Below are 26,657 nucleotides of genomic sequence, written 5' to 3' on the forward strand. Positions count from 1 at the left end.
ATGGCCAATATGGGCATTGTGGTATTCTAGTCCATTCCATCCTGAGGGAAATTCGGTAGTGGAGAGAAAAACCAGGACATAAAGCAATCTATAAAAGCTAGGGTACTAGGCTCGGGTGACGGGTGGGTCAAACATCCAATAAGTGTCCAACATAGTCTTAACAATCTGCCAAGAAGTTCTCTAGGGGGTATAACTCCATATGAATTCCTTTGTTGAACTTGAATGATTGTGTAGGACCTCGATTGGCACACTTCAGTAATAGAAGAAAAACCCTTTGATATCAAAGATCGTTTGGCTGTTTTGCAGGACGCAAATGAAATTAGATCCAGAAAAGTAACGTACTCCTGAAGCCAATAACCACTGAAGAGAAACCATTCGTCCCAGCAAGACCTGTCTGGATTCCACAGATTGGGGATCTAGTCAGAGAAAAGATCGCGGACAAGAAGGAATTTGGGCCTTCTTACAGACAACCAGTACCTGTCCTAACAATCCACGGATCAAGAACAGTATTACTGCCGCCCCTTGCTGATAAAAATGAGAACAGGTTTGCGTCCATCAACCTGGTTAAACCACATCATGTGGCCGATCATAAGCAGTTGGCCAAGTGGACTCCAAAGATGTAGCAGACGACCGAATCTGGCTACTTTCCAAGAGGTTCAAACTGAGAGACTCATCACCTTGAAGAATCTGCAGTGCAAAAGAAGGACTATGCAACAAAGCCATGGAACTTGTACCTCTTGAGACCCAAATAACAGTTCATCAAGAAACGCCTGTCTACAATGAAATAGTAACTGACTATACAAATGTAACAAGTAATCAAGTGGTTCCAGCAATTTTACCGAATCCTGAAGCAATCCCTACAATTGACAGAACTGCCTCTGGCTATTTCATTAACTTTGATACGTTTTCCGAGGATCCCAGCAAACCTGAAACAATGCCAGTAAAATAGAAGTTTCAAAGAACAAGCAATAGAACTTTTTTATCAACTGGTATAGACTTATCTGGTTTCACCATGGATTGAACTTTGGATTGTGCTGGGTATACTTTTTCTTCTACTTTGGTTGACTCTTGTATTTACTTTGGAAATGCAGATAAATGGAAGATATGTTAAAAAGGACACAGCAAGTAAGAACATCAACTTACTCCTCAAACCACACAAATCATCTCATCGTGAACAAAGAGACTTGTCACCAGTGAACATCACAGCCGTTCCTATACCTGGTGGTATAGCTTATGAAAGAACTGAATATGACATTCTTGGTCCGGCGGAGCAGTTGAAGATTCCACACCAACTCTAGATTTCCTTGAGTGACTTTGTTTCATCTAGTACCTGTTCTGATGATAGGGACTTCAAGACTGTTAATAATATGATGTCAGACTTAGAAATGTCTTCAAAGTTTACAATCATGAATACTTAGTAGGTTCGTCAGATTATGAACAAATGTATTGTTAGAATCACTATGGTCATCATTTTTTGCATAAATCTGCAAATCCTAGAAATGTATTTACTTATAACCAATGGGAACATTGTCCTATGCCACCAAATGGTAGCTCAAAAACATTTTATGGCAAATTTCCACACTTTTCAGGGTATAATGTTTCAACTCCGGAATTATTTTACTTTAAAAAAGTTAATAGGACAGGAATTAAAAGTATAATGACAAATACAAAGCAAATGTATTTTGCAACCTTTTATGCTCAGCTGTCTACATTATGTTTTGACTTTTAGAGAGACAACATTGAGACAAAAACTGTCTGGGGCACAAAACACTGGCAAGTGCAGGGATTAGAAGCTTTATTTAGAGCCTGCATCATCCCAGAGCAAATATTGATTTGGAATAACACTGTTCGGCAGACATCTTGTCTTGGGTTAGCCAAGATAAAAGATTTAAACAAACCGTCCATACCTACACCTACACCTGATAGCAGTAACACTTCATAGGGGTAGGTCGACGTATATACTATTTTGCTTCACAACAGAACAGTTCTAGATTGGAAAAAATTGTTAATCTGGCCCACAGACACAAACAACTGTCAAGATAGATTCCTGAATAAGACACAAAGGTTCACATTCACTAGGCCAGATCCAAGATATGTTCAAAGACAGCATCCAGGGATTGTAACATCATACAGTGTAGGGAAACTTTGCCTTGAGTGGCTACACAAGTCTACACTGAAGGAAGTAAAACAACACTTATCTTTACTTAAAGATGGCGCTGACCTGAGAGACTTCTTACAAGGGCCTAAAAAAAGCGTCACAAATGTTTTATATACGCCGGTATCTATGCCATGTATAATGAAGCATGGAAGATTACGCAAGCAGAGACTGCAGAACGAATTTGAGAAATTGATTCATTGTATTAATTTAGAGAAATCTCTCTCTGTAGTTGACAATGGGTTAACAACTCTGTCATCCAGGATATATTCTTAGGACACCATAGCATCCACTGCCATAGACATAATGGAACAGGACTTGGTCATGTTGCAACATGGTCAGCCGCAATTAGGTTCTATCATGCTATTAGGCTGGAAGTTACAAATCCTTCATTCAGGTTATATGCCTTGGCGTTTAATCAACACAAGGTCACTGTTTTCTGAATTTAATCTCACAGATAAACAAATCAAATTGGCACAGAGGGGAGCAGACTATACAGTGCTGAGCATTGAAAAACTGGAAAGATTGCCATTTCAGTCGCCGAAAAAACAGATATTGAATGGGTAATACACGGTACAATCACTCTGCCTGTTGCAATTTTCCATTTTCAGTATTGCTTGAAACGTATATCAGCAGACCTATATGATAGGTTGGGTAAAGAATACATCAAGACATCTTGGGAATTACCTTACACAATGTATAACACACGAAACACAGGGGGTCTACCAGTTAAATTCTAAAGCTGCACTCTCAATACCGAGTCCACAGGATCTCAGAGTGTATATATCACATAGAGACAGCGTATTTGCGAAAAAGAGAAAGGGGTGGACACTAAATGCATAGAAGAGACCGACACATCATGGGTTATTCGTACATGGCTGACTAATCCAAAGCAATTAGTAAAAGGTTCCCATCAAATTGACTCAATGATCAGGCCTATCATTTGGCCAAACCCAGGTGCATATTAGGCTGGTCCCCTGATCATTGGGACATCAAGCACCGCACCTTATTGCTGTTTTAGGATTTGGTCCACCAAAATAAACGAACCGTCTATGATGACTGATCTTTTGATGGTAAAGTAAACAATAGTGCAACAGAAAAACTTAGTGACTTAAAATAGGATAGAATGTCCTCCGTCTAGCAACATTATTCTGCGGACAAGACACGCCTCCTAATTAACAAACAGAACAGTGCAAGAGAGACAGTAACAAATATCTGTTTAGAAATGGGCCAACATGTTTCTGCCTGACGGGTATTTAATCCCTTGGCATTCATCAGGGCCTCTGCTCTTATAATAGTTGCACTCCTAGTAGTGGAACAAAGAAATCACCACCCTCAACAGAGAAATAAAGTATGATAAAACTAGTTGAATACGGTATAACCTGTAACAACTGTGGACATTAACCCTCCATATCACTTTGGCTACTGTGAATTCTGTGAAGGAAAGTATTACATCATTAATGCTGTATTTGATGTGTCAGTCACATATGCATAGTGTTTCACCCAAACACAATTATATATGAAAAATAAAAAGTTATATGCTCACCCTTAATGGTAGGGGAATAGACCTCACCTCACCTGGACCATGCTCAGGCTGTGAGAGGCCCCGCACTACAAAGACATAGGGAGGAAAACAGAAATGTAGCACAGTAAAGCAGAAAATTATGAGCTTTTAACAATGCCCAGAGAATATTCCTGTAAGGAAATTCCCTATATCTAGAGGCAAACATATGAGGAAGGTCAATCTACAGACTAAGTGTGCTAAGCCTCAAGAAAACTCAGAAAATTAACTCTGACACCAAACTATTATAGGTACCATATGTACTATATCACAAAGTGTTAAAGCAACATGAAATAATTGCCAAAGCTGTCATCTTAGTATATGTATAGCACTCATACTATGTAATCTCAGTTGTTAGAAGGAGGACATTCCATCCTATTTTAAGTCACTAAGTTTTTCTGTTGCACTATTGTTTACTTTACCATCAAAAGATCAGTCATCATGGACGGTTCGTTTATTTTGGTGGACCAAATCCTAAAACAGCAATAAGGTGCGGTGCTTGATGTCCCAATGATCAGGGGACCACCCTAATATGCACCTGGGTTTGGCCAAATGATAGGACTGATCATTGAGTCAATTTGATGGGAACCTTTTACTAATTGCTTTGGATTAGTCAGCCATGTACGAATAACCAATGATGTGTTGGTCTCTTCTATGCATTTAGTGTCCACCCCTTTCTCTTTTTCTGGAATACGCTGTCTCTATGTGATATATACACTCCGAGATCCTGTGGACTCGGTATTGACAGTGCAGCTTTAGAATTTAGCTGGTAGACCCCCTGTGTTTTGTGTGTTATACATTTAGTAGGAGCTGGGGATAAAATCAGGTGTGGGTCTTTAAACTATATATCCCTTGGACCCTCTCTCTAACTGGTTAGTTGTTGTTAATTACCTTACACACACAGATGTTGGAGTGGGGGGAAAGAAGTGTCTCTTAGTGGCAATAATTGTAAAAATGCACTAAGTGGCCCTCTCCTATGTCAGGGTATAAACTCATACGGGGCCTGCGATGGTTCCTCTAACAATTTATCCTGCCACCTGCAAGGTTCACCAGCTGCAGTGATTGATCACATTTTTATTCAACTTTCTAATGGAAGTTACATCATGTTGAATGATCACAGTTGCTGTGGCATGTTGCCAGGTTTAGCCTATCTTGTAACTGTGTCAGCCAGGGTCACTTGCTGTATGCAAGTATTGTTTCCAAAAACCAAGACAGACCAGGAGTCGCCGTTATGCCCTTCACTGAACATCTCTTCTATACGAATTGATACTTTGAGCAGAACGAAAGCTATTCTTTTACAAAAAACGTGCCATTGACATAGACCAAAGAAACCTATGATCTGCAAGTCGCATGGACTTCTGCAGAGATACACACCCTATTAACTAAAAACTGCCCCGTACATTTCTCAGAAATGTTAGGTCGTATCTTAAACATGTCTGAAACGAGTGGTATTGTACATGCATTTAAGATGATTTTTCCGGGACTGTTAGCCCCTTTTGAAGTAGTCCTAGGAATTATTCCTACCTTTGTGCACTCTGTGTTTGGCGGACTGCCTCTCGTTTTGGGACTCGCAGCAGGGATACTATTTTTGCTTCTTTTGCTCCGATATGGCAAGCCAAATCACAAGCGATACCCAGATCACCGTGGAGAACACTCTCCTGGCGATGAAATGCCAGCAGCCGACCGCTCGCTTAATTACCCCAGTGAAAAGAAGACTGCAAATTGAAGATTATCAAGAAAAGAACTCTATCCCTGGATCCGGTTTGCTGATAACTGTACTATCCGGGGTATCATCGCAATTGCCATGTAGCACAGTTTTCTATGTTTACATACAGAAACCAGTACAAACAGACTAGAAAAGGTCTCTGCTGCATTCTGAGAAGTCTCAGAGTACCATACCCGCTGATTATAGTTGCAAATTTCAGTTTAATATCGGCTCTTTTACCTAATATATCAAGTTCTTGAAGAATCTATCTTCTGTGAACCCTGAAAACCGGCTTTAAATAATTATATATGTGTAATGGACGGCAACCTGATGAAAGCATGTATGCCGAAACATGCATAGTTGTTGACACCTGCCGCACTGCCTCCGTCATCTTTACGTCTGTCATGTATTGTATATGTACAACTGTATAGCTGAGAATGAAATAACTATCAAAAAAATAATAATATCATATGTCTTGAACAAATTAATAAAACGAAAAGATATTTTTGATATACACATGAGTAAACAGCCATTTCTTTGCTATCATACAGTGGGATGTTTTAATGTTTCAGAGCCATCATGTGTTGAATCTATGCCTAGCTAATATCTTTCCCCTTTTTGATGAAGTGTCGTGAGCGCATAGTCCAAATTTTGGGATTAACTTGTTTAAGAGAATTAAATACCACATGGTTTATCTCATTCAGACCAATCTGGCAAGATTGCATCTTACCTGTTTTACGATGTCTGCTATGTGGAGAAGAATGCATGTTAGACATCTGTCTCACACTCCCATCAGTCATGCCAATGGATGTTAATGCTTTGCTGGACCTGGTAAAGGCCCATGCGAAGTGTTGTCCCCAGAGGCTACCAATTCTGATGACGGCATTCACTGAGATCTCACAGACGCAAAATGCTGACGATGAGGTACGAGAGGGAAGCGGCACACAGGTACCATCAAATTCAAACATTGCTGATGCCACCAACACTGATGGCGATGCTTCGCATCTTTGTGCAATTAATCTTCTTAACAAGGTAATCCAGCTTTCACCTGCAATGGTAGACTAATTCTTTTCAGACTTAGAAGATTTTATGTTTTCTCAAATCAATAGAACTGACTTTTCAATTGGCACACAGTGTTCTGAGAGACTCTGAATTCGACCTTCATTTTTCAAAACAAGTTTCTAGATTTGGAACTCTTTTTTCTATGATCAAGCTTTTGTTTTTCCAATTTGTATTTTTTCATTTTTTGGCCCAACCCTATCTGCTCATAGTAGAACTATTCAGAGAGAACTATAATTCTTTGAAAAAACTTCCAAGAGACAATATGTGACCTTGTCCATATTCGAACAGTTTATATAATCTGCCATGGAATGGCTCGACTTTTTTTCTGTAATTAAGAGCCATTTCATAAATGTATTTTCATGATTCATTTGGATAGCTTTTTCAAATGTCATCTACATGCTTTGAAAGAAACAATGCTTTAAATGCATATAGCACATATGCTTTTCGTGTACAACCAGTACCAATGCATTTTTATGTATTTTGGATGGGTTTTAACACATAGTTTAAATATGTTTGATGTGTTTAGAACTTAGTAATGTCGTACATAATGAAGTGGGGTGATTTTGTGTGGCGTTTTAGGCTCCGAGTGAATTTTCCCGATTCATGCCCTTATATAGGTACAATTCGCATTGCCCTTATATACACATAAAAATCAAGCCCTTATTTAGGCATAGCCCATGCTACCCAAATACAGGCATGGCTACTTCCACCCGTACCAAACGTCACAACGATTTCTTGGAAAATCGGGTTAAGCAGTTAGGGAACTTCCCCTTGCTTGAATATTGATTTGTCCAAGAACTCATGTACTTTACAAAGAACAACTATTCCCTAAGGGTTTTTTCCTGAGGTTATTATGCCTGACTTTAAGTCAATCTATGGCATTCGTAAACAACTTCAAGGTATAAATATACCTTCACTTTACTATGGCAAACTACGGTGGTTCGGAGCAGTTCGACTATCTACTTGCTGGACCCAGCTCGCTACAACAAGTGCCGAAGGAAGCCGGCCCTCCAGCTGACACACTGATCAAGAGATTGCCTTTCTCTCTCTGAGAATCCAGCTCCAGTGTTTCCAAGCTCCCCTTGCAGGGTGTTGGGAAATTGAGTCCTGGGACAGAGATACCAGACCACCTTCATTCTTAACCAAGGTATGGAGCTGATTATAAACCTAGAGAAACCTTTGGTAGATTCTTTGCAAAAACAACTAAACCTATGTTACACAATACTTACTTCTTTCCGTCTACTAGACTTAGGTTAGGTACATTGGGGTAGGCGTATTTAGAAGCAGCAGTTGAGTATTTTAGTCAATGTTGTTTATGTATGTATTTTCACATGGTTAGAAACCATACAATGCTTTTACAGTATCATTTTATAATACTCTTCTCGCTGTACGCATTATACATTGCAATCTGCTTAACGATTGTAGCAGTTCACTTCTCTTGCATACGAAAGAAGACTGTTCAATAAACCTTTTTATTGAAAATGCCCATCTCTCTATTTTTCTGCAACTCTGTTGAAACGAAGAATGCACGATTGACTAGGTGAAATACTTATCTATTGTTTCCGCGACTCTAAAGATATATTTCTTATTCTTGGGAAACAAAGTTGTCATGTTTATGCAGGTGTCAGAAACGAATCCCTTCTTGTGAATTCGAGAAAGTTTCTAGTTACCTCTGAGTTAGCTGGCACTCACTATTAAGTTTAGTATATTCGATAGAGACCAAGTCGACCTCAGTCCTTCGTCTAATCTATAGGATATATTATTCCATTGCGCAGAGCCTATTGGGAATATAGGAACTACACTACAATTTGAGGGTATAGAGAGACTCTTTAAGTCAACTAAAATGTCAATAAAATAGATTTTCCACCCTAGTCCCAAATCAACAGTGATGTTTAATGGAGCCTTGCATAATCTCTGGCTCAGAATTTGAGCTTTTCTATAAAAATGCTGGTGCCTTAACCTCGACAACTAGTCACCAGGAAAAAGACGCTAGCTTTAGAGCAGTATAACCAATGTTGCTGCACTGGGTACCAAGCTCTGGGGGTTCTGCATTTTGCAATACTTTAAGGTGTTAAAGGCACCTACTGCAGGGGTCTTTGTGTATTTAGTAATTTCTTGGGGAAATGATTACAGAAAGATGCACGGGACGTGTGTGAGTAGGAGTCCTAAGCACACATTCCACGCATACACAGGGCAAGAAATGGAGGACGCGAGTTTTCTTACATTGCTCTTGAAGTGTGGAACAGCCTCCCACTCCACACCAAAGACTCTTCTTCTCTTCTTGAATTTTGCAAGAAGCAGGAAACCTGGATTTTCAATTAACCAACCTGCCATTGGCAGGCCTAGACTTACACACTTGCTCAGCACAAGGATAACCTCACGGGTGAAAGTGTGCTTTACAAATACATATAACCTAACCTAACATAACATAACCAAACTCATCATAACAAAGATATATCTGGTGATTAATGTGCTTGTTGGGGAATTCTGTATTTTGTTGAGTCACAGGTTTGACTCGTAATAAAGTAGCACCGAAGATTATTGTGTCTGCTTCAAAGCACAATAAGTCAGATCACAGATTTATATTTTTTGTAGCCAACTCAGTTGGTTACTGCTTTTGGCACCAAGACCCTTTTCTTATTTGCACTTCATGAGTTCCAGTCTTTCCAAGACAACACAGTGAGCTAAGAACCAGCATCAAAGAGATGGATGCAAACTGCAAATCATAGGCTCAGAACTTTATTTTGTACCCATCCTTTGTTTTTGCAAGGTTGCTGAAAAGGGTTCCTTTAGCTAGTAATACATTCTTATTAGAATAGTCAGCCCCAACTACTGTGTAATATTTGAAACCCTGACTTTGTGTTTCTCTCGACCAACTGCTCTTCATGCCGACCAGTATGGACGATATATGACTCCTACACATTGCTGCCCTTAGTGTCTTATGTAACAATTCCTATGCACTTATTTACACAATGATTAATTGACTCTGTATAATATGTGTTTGTGTGATGTAAAGCATTCTTGCTTCTTAGACTTTAATGAGTAGCACTATAAAATAAGTAAATGTTAGAGATGGGCTATGGAGAGTATTGGAGGATGGTACAAAGACAATCATAGTGTCCATTATACTGCCAAAGTATATCCACAACATGTTATAACATAACATGGTCAACAGCTTTAAACACATAAGTGCATATAATTTTGCCAGAAATTCGCACTCCCAGTGCCCTGTCCTCTACGTAGTGCCATGGTCTTAGTTATCAGTGGTACAGCTGTTGCAGTGGCCCCCAGACCCACAGCTTCAAGGACCCTATGCTCCCCAATTATGGACATTATGTTCAATTGAACATACTACTAGAGACTCATTTTCCATGCCTGCATCAGGATGTATGTTGCCCTTGCTTCGTCATTGCATAGTACCACGCAAGTATCACTAACCTCCAAGCTCATCCTTTTCTATAGCCTGCTTGGCTTCACCCCACAGCAGCCCTTCCTGTGTTGGTAACTTATCTCAATCCTCTTACAAAATTATACAATGTGCCTTGCCCAGAAACCGGTACCTTAAAGATGCACTACTGTAACTTAAAGCTTCTATACATTTCACTGGCTGAGTTCGGTGTGATTCCTGCTTTCTTTTTAACTCTATATTTGCCCCTAGTGCTTTGAGGATGCAAGGGGATAGTAAACTGAACTATGTGTATGTGTGTTTGCAGATGCACATCAGAACACTACGCCCTAGCTAGTTTATTTATCTCTATGCCATATACCACACAGTTTGCAGTTTCCAAAATTGCCAACCGTGTATTTGCTCTAGGTGCTTTAAGCTGCATGTGGGTTGTATATGATGCTTTTTTGCAGACGTATGTGAACACATTAACAGTAACTATTTCACCTATTTCCTTGGTGTTTTCCACACTGTATGCAGTCACCAGCTCTGTATTTGTTTTTGCACTACACTTAGATGATATCTACAAGTGAAGTTAAAAACCTACTACAAGCTAAGTGAGGCCTGGTAGATCTTTCTGACGTGCCCATCTCCTTGTCTGCCGATATATGAATTGTACTTTGTGTCCAACTCTGACTTTGTTCCTGGAACTTTGAAGTTGAATGTTATTAGTATACTGTGCTATGTTTATGCTGTAATGTACATGAGAACACTGTATCCAACTATTTAACCTATTTCTATGTCATTTGCCACATTGTCTGCAGTGTCCAGTTGTTTATTGGTACAAATCCTCTACAGGATTTATAATAAACCTTTGTTTCAAAATAGGTTCACTTAATGACGGTGCAGTAATAGTTAACATAGCTTTTAAACCTTTCTTTTTTTAGTAAAGAACCACTGTCTTGCTTTATGCCAGATACTTAATTTGAGGTGCCTACATTGGGTATAGGGGAGAGCTGATTATATCCAAGAGGAAGCTGTGGTGGTATCTATAGATTCATGGATGTCCTTTGACCCGATAGAGTGGACCTTTGTCTATGCAGTTTTAAAGAGGCAAGGGTTAGGACAGAAGTTTTTATCCTGGATTCAGCTTTTGTATGCACACCCCCTAGCACAGGTAATGGTGAGTGGCGGTACGTCAGCAACCTCCAGCTACAGTGTGGCATGCGACAGGGCTTCCCCATTTCACCATTGATTTTTGCCCTTCTACTGTAACATTTCACGGTTTGGATACAGGGGGACCTGCTATTAGAGGATTAAGATGGTCAGAGGATTGAGAAGATAGTCTTCCTCTATGTGGATGACATCCTCCTCTACATTGCAAAAACGTATACTACGTTACATAGAATATTCAACATAATGGACCTGTACCGTGAATACTCAGAGTACACTTTAAATTGGGATAAATCTCTAATATATGTACTCAATGGGGATGACCCAAGCGTCCCCAGGAATTGTAGAGCTCAGGTGGTGATAGAGGGGTTTCAATATCTGGGAATTTCCATCACTAGAGACCCCTACTACAACGCCTGAGGGCAAATGTACAAAACTGCAAAGCTCTACCCCTGTCCCTGTTAGGGAAAATGTCACTGTTTTAAATGATGCTCTGCCTCGTGTTATTTACATCCTCCCCAATACAATGTAGCTGGTTCCCCCACCGTATTTCCAGGTGGTTGATGGTGTTGTCCAGACGCTCCTCTGGGATGGAGGAGCCCCTCTTTACCTAAATTGGCACGAGGCTGGTATTATGGCGGAGTGGCACTCCAACATTACCATTGGTCAGCCCAACTCATATCAGTTAATTACTAGGTCCACCTTCCTCATGATGAACCTGCGTACAGGATGGACAGGCAAAATGTGCACCCAGGGGCTACCTTAGAGCCATCTATGGGGGGCAAACACAACCAATTATTGCTCACCTTGATCTCTTCAATAATTAAGATTTGGCACACTGCATCGCCGGCACTGGGATGGCAGAGCAGGATTATCTGGGCTACACTGCTGTCGACACAGCACAGTTGGGCCTTCTCACTGAGCACCAGTGTTCAGATAAATGAGATCTAATAGGCCTTTCACATGTAGGGGATTTATGGGCAAATAGGGAGATGAAGTCCTTTGGCGACTTACAAAAGGAAAGAAAATACCAGTAGGCAGTTGCCAGTTGGCAGGTGTCACTCTCAGATAGATCGCCTCATTCCTCACCAGGAGAAAGCAAAAAGTATTTCTTCCCCCCTTCACCTCTGAACCCAAGGAAATCATCTGTAGAGTACCCTAAGGACCCTCTCTAAGCCCCACCTGCTTCAACACTTATGCGTCATCTCTGGCCAGCATCGCCAAAACCCACAGATTCAACAACATGTCCTACGCTGATGACACACAACTCATCCTCTCCCTCTCTGAAGGTACAACCAAGACCAAGAACAACTTTCAAAACTGCATGACAGACATCACCAGCTAGACAAAGGACAACTGCCTGAAGCTCAAATCGGACAAGATAGAGGTACTCATTTTCGGAAACAAAAGCTCATCATGGGATGCATCCTGGTGGCCAATTGTTGGAAACAATGGGGACCCCTACATAATGTTTAGTTTGCTTTTAGTAGGGAAGAGAACAACATTTTTAGAGAAGAGAGACAAGTATTAAGCAAACTATTGATAATTAAAGCGCCCTTGTCTTGACCCACTATAACATATTAAATACTAACACATAATAATTTTCTGAAACAGTGATATATCAAAAAAAAAATTTATTATTGTTTTATGTTTCTTGATTTTTTGTTCATTATTTTTTACCTCAGTTCATTTATAAAAGACATATATATTTCATATAAATTATCGGTCAGTAACACATAAAATACATACAAATATAAACTACACACACTCAACAATAATGAAAAAAGAAAAATAGACAAGTGCTATACGATATGATTAGTTGATGGATAAGTGACGAAGGTAAATGCGGTAAGGTGGAGCACAACGCGTTTCGGCCAAGGGGCCTTCATCAGGTTACCGTCATTCGTATATAACATACAACATAACCTATATAGAAAAAAGTGAAAAAATATATACATATGATATAGTTATAAAAATTTTCTTAGAATATAGATTGTTATATACATTTCTTATCTTGATACATGAAATCTAATCATCTGTGGCAGAGTCAAGACCATTCATTTTACAAAACAAATTCCATTATGGTACTTTTGGGTCGCATATTTTATTTTTCCCATTCCAGAGAGTTATACCATTATGTTTATCTAGACAAAGATACACTAGCATTTTAGTCACTATGTTACACACTATATCTTATATGTACATGCAATAAAATGGCATTACTTAAAGGTAAACATTTATCACATTACTTAAAGGTAAACATTTATCACATTACTTAAAGGTAAACATTTATCACATTACTTAAAGGTAAACCACCTAAGGCATCCGTAGCACCATTAATGAGTCTGTTCTCTATGTTTGATAATATAAACTCGCTTTAGGAACTGGATAACAATATAGACCTAATTAACCACGTAATACTATATTTAATATAGTTGCTAAAATTGAGTAATAATAAAGCTAGCGAAATAAGGTCTGTATCAGTATTCCTGCTTCATAAAAACTACGAGGAAGTCTGTCCTCTATTTCTGATACTCTAGTGTAACACCGAGAATCACCCAAGGCTTATCGCCAGACCCGTCACAAAAAGAGCGCCAAGCGTAATTACCATCAGCTGCAAACCCTCAACATAGATTAGTATACAGCGGCTGTCCTATAAATAGCAGGCCGAGTTTAACTCATTCCCGCATCGGTAACGGAAGACACGTACGTGAACAGAACCCCAGGCTATGCAGCACCGGCATCTAACAAAAGGTATGTTTCCACGCGCAGAGAGGATACTATCCACCTGTTATACTTAAAATTAAGCCCTTACTACCAAAGAGGTGTTTTTAACAATCCTCTCGTATTTTGTTGCCGTTTGTTTTTCATTTAGATTCTACCGATACTAGACTGCATAGAGAAATCACGATTCGAACTACCGTTAACAAGGTAGGAACAGTGAGCTCATTTCTACTATATTATAAAAATAATCCCAGGAATTTATATAAATCAGTGTACAAATATGGTTTGTTCCATATTTCAGAAATTTAAAGAACGAAGTGGACTGCCTTAAACAATGTAGCAAACTACAAACAATTAATCAGAAGGGGTAAACACAGAACGCCAGAATACCTACTTTGAATGGATATTATAAACTAGCCTCAGAATTAGATGTTAAAGGTAAGAATCGAAAACAAAACACTTACGGTCCGTTAGTAAACAGTATAAGTTTTACACTCATGTGACAAGCCAATAAGAATGTAATTAAATAATGTTTAGAGGCAACAAATAATGCACAATATACTCAAGCTGGTGGCTAAATAAGTGTCCTCAAAGCATAACAAGTAATTTAAAATCTGTTTTTCGATAGGTCTAATGTTTATGGAATATCCCTAAGAACTTCTAATACATGTAGCCATTTGTACCCTAGGCGAACACGTGTCGATATCTGTAAGAAGAATATCTATGTGAGTTATCTAAAATCGCTGCTTCCCTATAATTGTTTGACAACGAGGGAGCCCAAAATAAAGAGTATCAGGTAACTGAGAATAGACTAACTATACTCTAACAGACAAGTCAAAAGATAGATAATAAGCTGGGTGTTTTTTACTATAAAACCATATTTATCTTTTCAGTGCTTCAATATAGCATTCTCCAATATCCAACAGCTAATCGACTTGTGTGTGGAATTTCAAAATCGTATATTCTACTAACAAAAATAGAAGTGAGTACCTAAGCACACAACATCTCAATAATTTAAACGTAGTACTTTCCGTGAAAGATGTCCCTTCATTGTATACATTCCCTATATTCCTCCTATCTAGTAGACTACATATCTTGTAACTTGTCATTCTTTAATCTCTTTTAACCATCACACGTTATACCTTCCTATTTTTTGCAAAAGGAAGGAAGAGAAGTATGATAAGGAAATATGTTGTAGAGAGTATGTATAAGAAGTAGAGGAAGTTAGGATATAACATAGAGTGTCTTGAGATAAAAAGTGATAAATGTTTACCTTTAAGTAATGCCATTTTATTGCATGTACATATAAGATATAGTGTGTAACATAGTGACTAAAATGCTAGTGTATCTTTGTCTAGATAAACATAATGGTATAACTCTCTGGAATGGGAAAAATAAAATATGCGACCCAAAAGTACCATAATGGAATTTGTTTTGTAAAATGAATGGTCTTGACTCTGCCACAGATGATTAGATTTCATGTATCAAGATAAGAAATGTATATAACAATCTATATTCTAAGAAAATGTTTATAACTATATCATATGTATATATTTTTTCACTTTTTTCTATATAGGTTATGTTGTATGTTATATACGAATGACGGTAACCTGATGAAGGCCCCTTGGCCGAAACGCGTTGTGCTCCACCTTACCGCATTTACCTTCGTCACTTATCCATCAACTAATCATATCGTATAGCACTTGTCTATTTTTCTTTTTTCATTATTGTTGAGTGTGTGTAGTTTATATTTGTATGTATTTTATGTGTTACTGACCGATAATTTATATGAAATATATATGTCTTTTATAAATGAACTGAGGTAAAAAATAATGAACAAAAAATCAAGAAACATAAAATGATAATAAAAAATTTTTGTTGATATATCACTGTTTCAGAAAATTATTATGTGTTAGTATTTAATATGTTATAGTGGGTCAAGACAAGGGCGCTTTAATTATCAATAGTTTGCTTAATACTTGTCTCTCTTCTCTAAAAATGCATCCTGGTGGCCTTCAGAACTCTGACCTACTCCTACCCCCAATGACCACACTAAGAAAATAGGCCTCATTCTGGACAACTAGCTAACCATGATGACTCAGGTCAACTCTGTCTCCTTCAGCTGCTTCTTCATCCTCGACATGCTTCATAAGATATTCAAATGGCTACCCTGAAGGTCAATGTTAGAACTGGCTATTTCTGGTAGGCTAAGGCTGACGCCAAAGCCAGGCAGAAACCACCATTCTAGTCAGGGCAAGGAAGTCACACGCCAAGATAACCCCTGCTCACCCCCTTGGTAGCTTGGCACAAGCAGTAAGGCTAAACTCGGAGGCAATGTGTAAAGCATTTGCGTCAGCGCACAACAGCAACAACATACTAGGCACACCACAAAAGAGACTCCACACAAGGTTATTGTAAAAATAACTTTTGTATTGTAAAAACACATCAGATAAAATCACACATGTACATGGTGCCAACTGGCACGGGTAATATTCACTTTGGATTATTTACAAGACTGGGCCACATGGGCCACTGTCATGATCAACACTTTCCAAAATAGAAATACTTGTCAGAAATTAGAATAAAAGAATATAAAAATCACTGTAGCACAAAGTAACAGTTATGAATCACATCCAGTAACTACTGGGAACAGGTAAGTACCCACTACGCAACCCTAAACCCCTTAGGAGCATGTCACGCAGGGAACTAGGACCACCTGTACTAAAAAGGACAACCACCTAAGTATCACACAGCATTTAGGGGTCTAGGAAAGAACACATTACCCATGATGCATAAATATACATTCAGAGGAGTAATAACGAAAGAAAACACATGATGTATAGACCTACACATTCAGCGGTGTTAAGGACAGGGCACATGATGCAATAAAATACATTCAGGGGTGCAGCGCAAGAAGACACATGATGACTAAAACATTCAGAGGTGCAGCGCATGAAAAGAAAGACACATAATGCATAAAACATTCAGAGGTGTCAAGAGTAAAGCACATGAAAGACAGACACCTGATGCATAAAAAAACATTCAGAGGTGCCAGAGTAATACAATAGCGCAAAAATCACATGAGGCCTAAAAACCTTCAGAGGTGCAGGAATAACACATGATGCAAGAGATCACATTCAGAGGTGCAATAACCATATACTTGCGCAGCAACTCACATCAGCCACCACCGGTGGCAGTCCCTAGGCCAACGGCCTTGTTGGGGCTCAGACACCCCGAGTCTCAATGTCAGGGTGCCAGTCTCAAAGTACAAAAAGCCTAAACGTGGCAGCCGCCCACAAAGTGCTGGGCAACTGTGTACAAAAAGCTGTGGCAGGGCTCTCAGTAGCCCCTAGAACAAATCTGCGCCACCTGAGCCACACAGGCTCTCAACCAAACACTGCGCACGTTGGAGCCACACAGGCTCTGGCCAACACTGGTCAAACGTTGGAGCCACACTGGCTCTAAAGCAACATGCCCCCTGGAGCCTCCCAGGACACGAGCTTCTCCCAGGCAGGAGGGGACGGGCACCGACAATATGCCCCGACGCCCCCGCTTATCTAACATGGCCCCCACGAGCCTCAACAGGCTCTACACACCGTTGGGGCGGCCCGCTGCCATCCGGGGCCACCCTGAAGCAGTGCCTCTAAACCGGCACCAACACGAAGCAATGCGGGCCCTCAAGAGCCCCTCGCAGCCTCTTACTCATGGCGGGGCGACCCACTGCCATTCGGGGTCGCCCTTACTCGGTGCCTCGACCGGCACCGCACGGAGCTTCCTGGCATGCCCCCAGAGCCTCTCAGCTGTACATCACGTTGGGACGGTCCACTGCCATACGGGGCTGCCCAATCTTCAGGCAAACAGCTGGTGCCTCGCATCGGCACCACCACAGCCTCCCGGAGCCCCCCCCCAGACGCTTTGACTCACCGGGCTGTTCTCGGCGGGGGCTCCTCCTCGCCCGGTCTCCCTCCCTGGGACCGGGTCACTTCACCGGCAGCGGGCGGGGCTCTCCTTCGCTCGCAGTGGGGCACGCACCGACAATGTGCCTCGCGCCCCCGCCGCAAGTCTCCGCCTGCCGCTCCTCTTCTCACTCGGGGCTCCCTCGGCACCCGGGAGCCCCAGCAGCGGCTGCCATCTTCTCTCTGCCTCTTCCCTCCGGCCCCGGCCTCAGGGGCGGCCCAGCCACTCACATCGCGGCTCCTGCGACGAGCCCCTCATGACGCGAGGCTGCCAACCAATGGCAGCGCGGCCTCGCCGATGACGCGACGATCCACGGGCCAATCCCGTCTCGGCTCTGGTGAGGGGGCTCGGCTCTCTCACCCAATCAGAGCGCGACAGGCTCGATCTTCACCGCGGACGAACGGCAGCTTCTGGGCATCTTCAGGCCCCCGGGCAGCGGCAATCACGGCGTGGGCAGCTGAAGTTAAATAAAACTAAAAATAAGCGAGGTGGGCACTCCCCAGGGCGGGCAAAGCACGCCTCAGCGCTATAATCAAAAGAAAGCGCTCTTCCAGGACTGCGAGCACCAAAGCGCTCCCAAGGCACTAGATCACAAAGTCCCAAGGTCCTTCCAGCAATGCAGCTCCACCATGCTGCACAAAGGTCCCAGAGAGTCCCAGGGGGCTAAGCAAAGTCCCCCCCCATCAGCCCAGGCAAGGCAGAGGGTCCCCCAGGAGTCCAGGAAGGTCCATCAGGTGCCCAGGGCTGGGCAGAGCCCAGGGATTCCCCCGAGCCCAAGCAGCAGCAGCCCCTGCCAGATTCAAGTTGAAAACAAGAACGACTTGGAAGGAGACACAGCCCCTTCTTATATACAGAAATGCCTTTGAAGTACTTTGAAGTCTTCGTGCAAGGGGCCCTGAGTACTGGAATGTTTCTGGTTTTCGTATTCCTGACAGCTTCAGGGCCAGAGGTGACAGTGGGCCGTCAGGATGGAGAGCCAGCAGGGTGAGCGGCAGGCACGGCCCGGCACCACCAGACGCTCTTTCCTCCCATCCTTGACAGCAGATGGGGCCTCTCATCTACGGCTGACTCAGACCTCCTCCTCCGGGGCCTTGCAGACCCTGCAGACCCTGTCCTACTCAAACCAGATAGTCCATCCACCAGCAGGCCCAGGCACTCCTGGGCAGACTCACCAGCCAATCACACGCTAGCACCAACTTACACAAATATGCCAACTTCCAAAAGTAGTACTTCTAGACTAGACACAGACATGCCGCATATATAATTTTGCAGCATTCATTCTCACGAGTTCATGCATACCAAACTCGCCCCTGCACTCCCCACACAACAAGAACTACCATGGGCATACATATTCCCCATTCATTCCTATGGGAGAGCAGGTCACTCACCCTTCATACAGAGAGCTCCAGCACTTTACACTGTACACCAGTGAAAAAGTGCGCAGAGGCCTAGAACCACCAACACCAGGTTCCAGAAACAGGTTAGGAAAAAGCAAAAACTCTAGGGGTGAACCTGCCCAAAGGGCCGGGTCCAACACAGCCCCCTTCCAGCCAAAACGCAGGGTAGACCAATCACTCCACTGATGGGCTTCACTGCTTTGGGCGACAAAAAACACGGACACTGACCTGCACGGCAGGGACAACCTCCTGTTTTTCGCCCCTCTGAACCTACCTGGTTACCTCTAAACAATAACTCTCTGACACAACTAGGACATCCCACTGGTACTCCCTAGTCATCCACAGCCAAGACCATCCAAATCACAGGTCCTAACCAATCCACAGAGCGGGGGGCAATAACCCCTGGCACACAATAGCCATTCTCCACTCTCTCAGTGTAGCTACAACTACCACTGATCCAACAACCTAGGGTCCACACCCCCCAAGCTGACCAGAGGTCTCGGGCCAGAATGCCCCACCCTACCTCTACTTCTGGGTTTCCGCACCCTCACAGAGAACCACTCACCAGAACATAATTCTCCTACCAGATCAGGACCTCACTCAGTCACTGGTCTACCACCTGGAAACGATTTCACTCCTGAGGCACAAAGCACACAGCACAGTTCCTCTTCAAGCAGGTGGGGGGACACAGCATACAGCAAAGCCCCCTTTCCTCTACCTTAGTGGAAACAACAACTGCAGGTGAGCCCCCGATCACACAGCTAGGGCAGCCCCCTCAGTCTCTTCAGCTGATCCACTTGGGCAGAGATTCCTCTTGACCTAGAAGTTTCCTAATCTCCCAACCTAAGATCTAAACCCTCAGGTTGCACCGGGGTCAGAAGTAAGGACACCGTCCCTCTGCACCCCCTTCCAGTTCCAGTAGGTCTCAGGCTAGACAGAGCACACGCCAGTGGCGTATCAGCGACACACTCTCCTCCAGTACTCCCTATCACAGGGTGATTCTCAGTATGTCCCAGGCTAGACAGAGCACACGCCAGCGGCGTATCAGTGACACACTTTCCTTCAGTACTCCTTCCAGGTCAGGCCACACCCCAACCTGGCTTTCCCCCCTCCTCGGGGAACGACCTCCAGAGGCCCCACAAATGGTCAAGCACTCTAGACGGTCAAATGCTCAGCGAGCCAGGACTTCTGCACCCTCCACTAGGAGCGGTACTGCCCAACACTAGGACCGCCGGAGTTCTGGTTACAGACACTCCCCGTCCTCTAGACACAGGAAGATCCTCCTCAAATAACCTATGTACAGCTTAGGCCCCTGACCTGGCGCCCCCTTAGGGAACCCTCCAGGCCCTGAGATAGTGTTTCAAGCCAACGTGGGACACACCGTCCCACACTCACTCCACCTCCACTGAGACAGGACGTGAGCCCCTACACCCTACCCTTTCTATTGGGATCTAGCTGGGCTACACAGTAACTTCTTCTCCTACCCAGGATCATCAGATACTCAAGCCACTACTTTTAGAATCACTCCCTCTTAAGCATGGGCGAATTTTGCGAATCTCGCGTTCGCGAATTTTGCGGATTTGCAAACTCGCAATCCGCAAAATCCGCGAATTCTCGTGAATTTGCGGATTTTTTTTTTTGTGTTCGCGCGGGTTTCTGCCAGTTCGTGAGGGTTTTGTACAATTTTGCAAACGCGAACTTACCTGTCGGGTCGCAAGTTTTGCGAACTTGTTGTTTCTACGTGTCCAGCCTGTTTGGGACACTCTTCTTCATCACTGCCACTCTCTGTCACCACTGCCACTCTCTGACTACTCATGCCACCCTCTGGCCCACCCATGCCACCCTCTGTTTCATCACAGCACCCTCTGGTTGTCCAGTCAGTGTACATTATTGTGGCAAAGCAAAGCACACCTTCCCTGCCTCAAGTGACCTGAATTAATTTGGGGCTGATTAATGTGTCACAGAATATTTTTTTAGCTGGCACCTGCTTCCTTAGTGCTTCCTGATTAGTGATCTTTTGCACTTGCTAAGTGCTTTCATTGTTGCAAAATTAGTTACAACACCTGCCCTGCCCCAACTGACAATAATGAATTAGGGGCTGATTAATGGATTTGAACTTCCAGCCTGGCTCCTGCTTGTCTCCCTTAGCTGTAATTCAGGACCTTTGTGGCATATGTGTTACTATTCTGAGGTTCAGAGCAGGGTCACATAATAGTTGCAACTGGCAACTGAACTCTGGAGGGGCCCCTCAGGAAGCACTACAGGAAATGGCTACTAATGATGAGCCTGAACTTTTGAACCTGGTAAGTAGTTTCAGTTTTGCTAAGATCGTATTTCTGCAATTTAGCGCTTATTCGCGGGGCGCGAAGTTGTACTGGGAAGCCGCGAACTCACGCGAACAGTGCGAGCAAGCCATAAAATCCGCTGCTCGCGGATTTGCGGATTTTGCGGGAGATTCGCGAATCTCGCGGATTGCGAATTTACCGAAAATCCGCAAAATCCGCGAGCGAAACGGATTTTCCGCCGATGCTTACTCCCTCTACAAGACATCTAGCACACCGCCAGACATCCACCTTCTTGTCCAGTTCCTTTGCAGGACCTCCGGCACACCACCAGAGGTACACCTCACATGCAAGCTTTTTAACAAAAAGAAAATTCACACCAACTGCTCCAGTTCAGCACATCACTCATTCGCACACTCCCCCCCTCGGACTGGTAAGGCAGTTTCTACCACCCCTGATCACTCAACCTGACCACACGTGACACAGGTACCAAACTCTGGGAGCGGGGAATGGGAATTAACACACTGGACACATTAAAGCTGCCACCACTGGATCCTACCACACTGGGGAATCCAGACACACACACTACACCCAGGGAATAACCACCCGCCTGAGCTAGTCTTTTCTCCTAACACTCCTTCTCTCTCCTATCTACCCACACACACACATGGGGATAGGATTTGGGATTGGACACTGGACCCAGCAAGGGATTCCTAATCTATGGGAACCTCCCCCTCTACTGGCGTCCCGCCCTGTCACTTTCTCTCATCTGCCACTAAACATAAAGCGCCGAAACACATTTGAAAACAAAACTCTTGAGGAAAAAAAATCAAAAACAATAATCCCAAACATGTGACTATCTGAAAAAAACAATTGCAGAGTTTTATAATGTAGCCAGTTGTCGCTATGGCACTGCGCAAACACCAGTCCAAATCCGCACCGCTGACCCACCAATGTTAGAACTGGCTATTTCTGGTAGGCTAAGGCTGACGCCAAAGCCAGGCAGAAACCACCATTCTAGTTAGGGCAAGGAAGTCACACGCCAAGATAACCCCTGCTCACCCCCTTGGTAGCTTGGCACAAGCAGTAAGGCTAAACTCGGAGGCAATGTGTAAAGCATTTGCATCAGCGCACAACAGCAACAACATACTAGGCACACCACAAAAGAGACTCCACACAAGGTTATTGTAAAAATAACTTTTGTATTGTAAAAACACATCAGATAAAATCACACATGTACATGGTGCCAACTGGCACGGGTAATATTCACTTGGGATTATTTACAAGACTGGGCCACATGGGCCACTGTCATAATCAACACTTTCCGAAATAGAAATACTTGTCAGAAATTAGAATAAAAGAATATAAAAATCACTGTAGCACAAAGTAACAGTTATGAATCACATCCAGTAACTACTGGGAACAGGTAAGTACCCACTACGCAACCCTAAACCCCTTAGGAGCATGTCACGCAGGGAACTAGGACCACCTGTACTAAAAAGGACAACCACCTAAGTATCACACAGCATTTAGGGGTCTAGGAAAGAACACATTACCCATGATGCATAAATATACATTCAGAGGAGTAATAACGAAAGAAAACACATGATGTATAGACCTACACATTCAGCGGTGTTAAGGACAGGGCACATGATGCAATAAAATACATTCAGGGGTGCAGCGCAAGAAGACACATGATGACTAAAACATTCAGAGGTGCAGCGCATGAAAAGAAAGACACATAATGCATAAAACATTCAGAGGTGTCAAGAGTAAAGCACATGAAAGACAGACACCTGATGCATAAAAAAACATTCAGAGGTGCCAGAGTAATACAATAGCGCAGAAATCACATGAGCCCTAAAAACCTTCAGAGGTGCAGGAATAACACATGATGCAAGAGATCACATTCAGAGGTGCAATAACCATATACTTGCGCAGCAACTCACATCAGCCACCACCGGTGGCAGTCCCTAGGCCAACGGCCTTGTTGGGGATCAGACGCCCTGAGTCTCAATGTCAGGGTGCCAGTCTCAAAGTACAAAAAGCTTAAATGTGGCAGCCGCCCACAAAGTGCTGGGCAACTGTGTACAAAAAGCTGTGGCAGGGCTCTCAGTAGCCCCTAGAACAAATCTGCGCCACCTGAGCCACACAGGCTCTCAACCAAACACTGCACACGTTGGAGCCACACAGGCTCTGGCCAACACTGGTCAAACGTTGGAGCCACACTGGCTCTAAAGCAACATGCCCCCTGGAGCCTCCCAGGACACAAGCTTCTCCCAGGCAGGAGGGGACGGGCACCGACAATATGCCCCGACGCCCCCGCTTATCTAACATGGCCCCCACGAGCCTCAACAGGCTCTACAAACCGTTGGGGCGGCCCGCTGCCATCCGGGGCCGCCCTGAAGCAGTGCCTCTAAACCGGCACCAACACGAAGCAATGCGGGCCCTCAAGAGCCCCTCGCGGACTCTGTACTCATGGTGGGGCGACCCACTGCCATTCGGGGTCGCCCTTACTCGGTGCCTCGACCGGCACCGCACGGAGCTTCCTGGCATGCCCCCAGAGCCTCTCAGCTGTACATCACGTTGGGACGGTCCACTGCCATACGGGGCCGCCCAATCTTCAGGCCCACAGCTGGTGCCTCGCATCGGCACCACCACAGCCTCGCGGAGCCCCCCCCCAGCCGCTTTGACTCACCGGGCTGTTCTCGGCGGGGGCTCCTCTTCGCCCGGTCTCCCTCACTGGGACCGGGTCACTTCACCGGCAGCGGGCGGGACTCTCCTTCGCTCATGGTGGGGCAGGCACTGACAATGTGCCTCGCGCCCCCGCCACAAGTCTCCGCCTGCCGCTCCTCTTCTCACTCGGGGCTCCCTCGGCACCCGGGAGCCCCAGCAGCGGCTGCCATCTTCTCTCTGCCTCTTCCCTCCGGCCCCGGCCTCAGGGGCGGCCCAGCCACTCACGTCACGGCTCCTGCGACGAGCCCCTCATGACGCGAGGCCGCCAACCAATGGCAGCGCGGCCTCCCCGATGACGCGACGATCCACGGGCCAATCCCGTCGCGGCTCTGGTGAGGGGGCTCGGCTCTCTCACCCAATCAGAGCGCGACGGGCTCGATCTTCACCGCGGACGAACGGCAGTTTCTGGGCATTTTCAGGCCACCGGGCAGCGGCAATCACGGCGTGGGCAGCTGAAGTTAAACAAAACTAAAATTAAGCGAGGTGGGCACTCGCCAGGGCGGTCAAAGCGCGCCTCAGCACTATAATCAAAAGAAAGCGCTCTTGCAGGACTGCGAGCACCAAAGCGCTCCCAAGGCGCTAGATCACAAAGTCCCAAGGTCCTTCCAGCAATGCAGCTCCACCATGCTGCACAAAGGTCCCAGAGAGTCCCAGGAGGCTGAGCAAAGTCCCCCCCATCAGCCCAGGCAAGGCAGAGGGTCCCCCAGGAGTCCAGGAAGGTCCATCAGGTGCCCAGGGCTGGGCAGAGCCCAGGGATTCCCCCGAGCCCAAGCAGCAGCATCCCCTGGCAGATTCAAGTTGAAAACAAGAACAACTTGGAAGGAGACACAGCCCCTTCTTATATACAGAAATGCCTTTGAAGTCTTCGTGCAAGGGGCCCTGAGTACTGGAATGTTTCTGGTTTTCGTCTTCCTGACAGCTTCAGGGCCAGAGGTGACAATGGGCCGTCAGGATGGAGAGCCAGCAGGGTGGGCGGCAGGCACGGCCCGGCACCACCAGACGCTCTTTCCTCCCATCCTTGAACGCAGATGGGGCCTCTCATCTGCGGCTGACTCAGACCCCCTCCTCCGGGGCCTTGCAGACCCTGCAGACCCTGTCCTACTCAAACCAGATAGTCCATCCACCAGCAGGCCCAGGCACTCCTGGGCAGACTCACCAGCCAATCACACGCTAGCACCAACTTACACAAATATGGCAACTTCCAAAAGTAGTACTTCTAGACTAGACACAGACATGCCGCAAATATAATTTTGCAGCATTCATTCTCACAAGTTCATGCATACCAAACACGCCCCTGCACTCCCCACACAACAGGAACTACCATGGGCATACATATTCCCCATTCATTCCTATGGGAGGGCAGGTCACTCACCCTTCATACAGAGAGCTCCAGCACTTTATACTGTACCCCAGTGAAAAAGTGCGCAGAGGCCTAGAACCACCAACACCAGGTTCCATAAACAGGCTAGGAAAAAGCAAAAAGTCTAGGGGTGAACCTGCCCAAAGAGCCGGGTCCAACACAGCCCCCTTCCAGCCAAAACGCAGGGTAGACCAATCACTCCACTGATGGGCTTCACTGCTTTGGGCGACAAAAAAGACGGACTCGGACCTGCACGGCAGGGACAACCTCCTGTTTTTCGCCCCTCTGAACCTACCTGGTTACCTCTAAACAATAACTCTCTGACACAACTAGGACACCCCACTGTTACTCCCTAGTCATCCACAGCCAAGACCATCCAAATCACAGGTCCTAACAAATCCACAGAGCGGGGGGCAATAACCCCTGGCACACAATAGCCATTCTCCACTCTCTCAGTGTAGCTACAACTACCACTGATCCAACAACCTAGGGTCCACACCCCCCAAGCTGGCCAGAGGTCTCGGGCCAGAATGCCCCACCCTACCTCTACTTCTGGGTTTCCGCACCCTCACAGAGAAGCACTCACCAGAACACAATTTTCCTACGAGATCAGGACCTCACTCAGTCACTGGTCTACCACCTGGAAACTATTTCACTCCTGAGGCACAAAGCACACAGCACAGTTCCTCTTCAAGCAGGTGGGGGGGACACAGCACACAGCAAAGCCCCCTTTCCTCTACCTTAGTGGAAACAACAACTGCAGGTGAGCCCCCGATCACACAGCTAGGGCAGCCCCCTCAGTCTCTTCAGCTGATCCACTTGGGCAGAGATTCCTCTTGACCTAGAAGTTTCCTTATCTCCCAACCTAAGATCTAAACCCTCAGGTTGCACCGGGGTCAGAAGTAAGGACACCGTCCCTCTGCACCCCCTTCCAGTTCCAGTATGTCTCAGGCTAGACAGAGCACACGCCAGTGGCGTATCAGTAACACACTCTCCTCCAGTACTCCCTATCACAGGGTGATTCACAGTATGTCCCAGGCTAGACAGAGCCACGCCAGCGGCATATCAGTGACACACTTTCCTTCAGTACTCCTTCAAGGTCAGGCCACACCCCAACCTGGCTTTCCCCCCTCCTCGTGGAACGACCTCCAGAGGCCCCA

The sequence above is a fragment of the Lissotriton vulgaris genome, chromosome 4_1 (genome assembly GCF_964263255.1).
Source record: "Lissotriton vulgaris chromosome 4_1, aLisVul1.2, whole genome shotgun sequence".
Classification (NCBI taxonomy): domain Eukaryota; kingdom Metazoa; phylum Chordata; class Amphibia; order Caudata; family Salamandridae; genus Lissotriton; species Lissotriton vulgaris.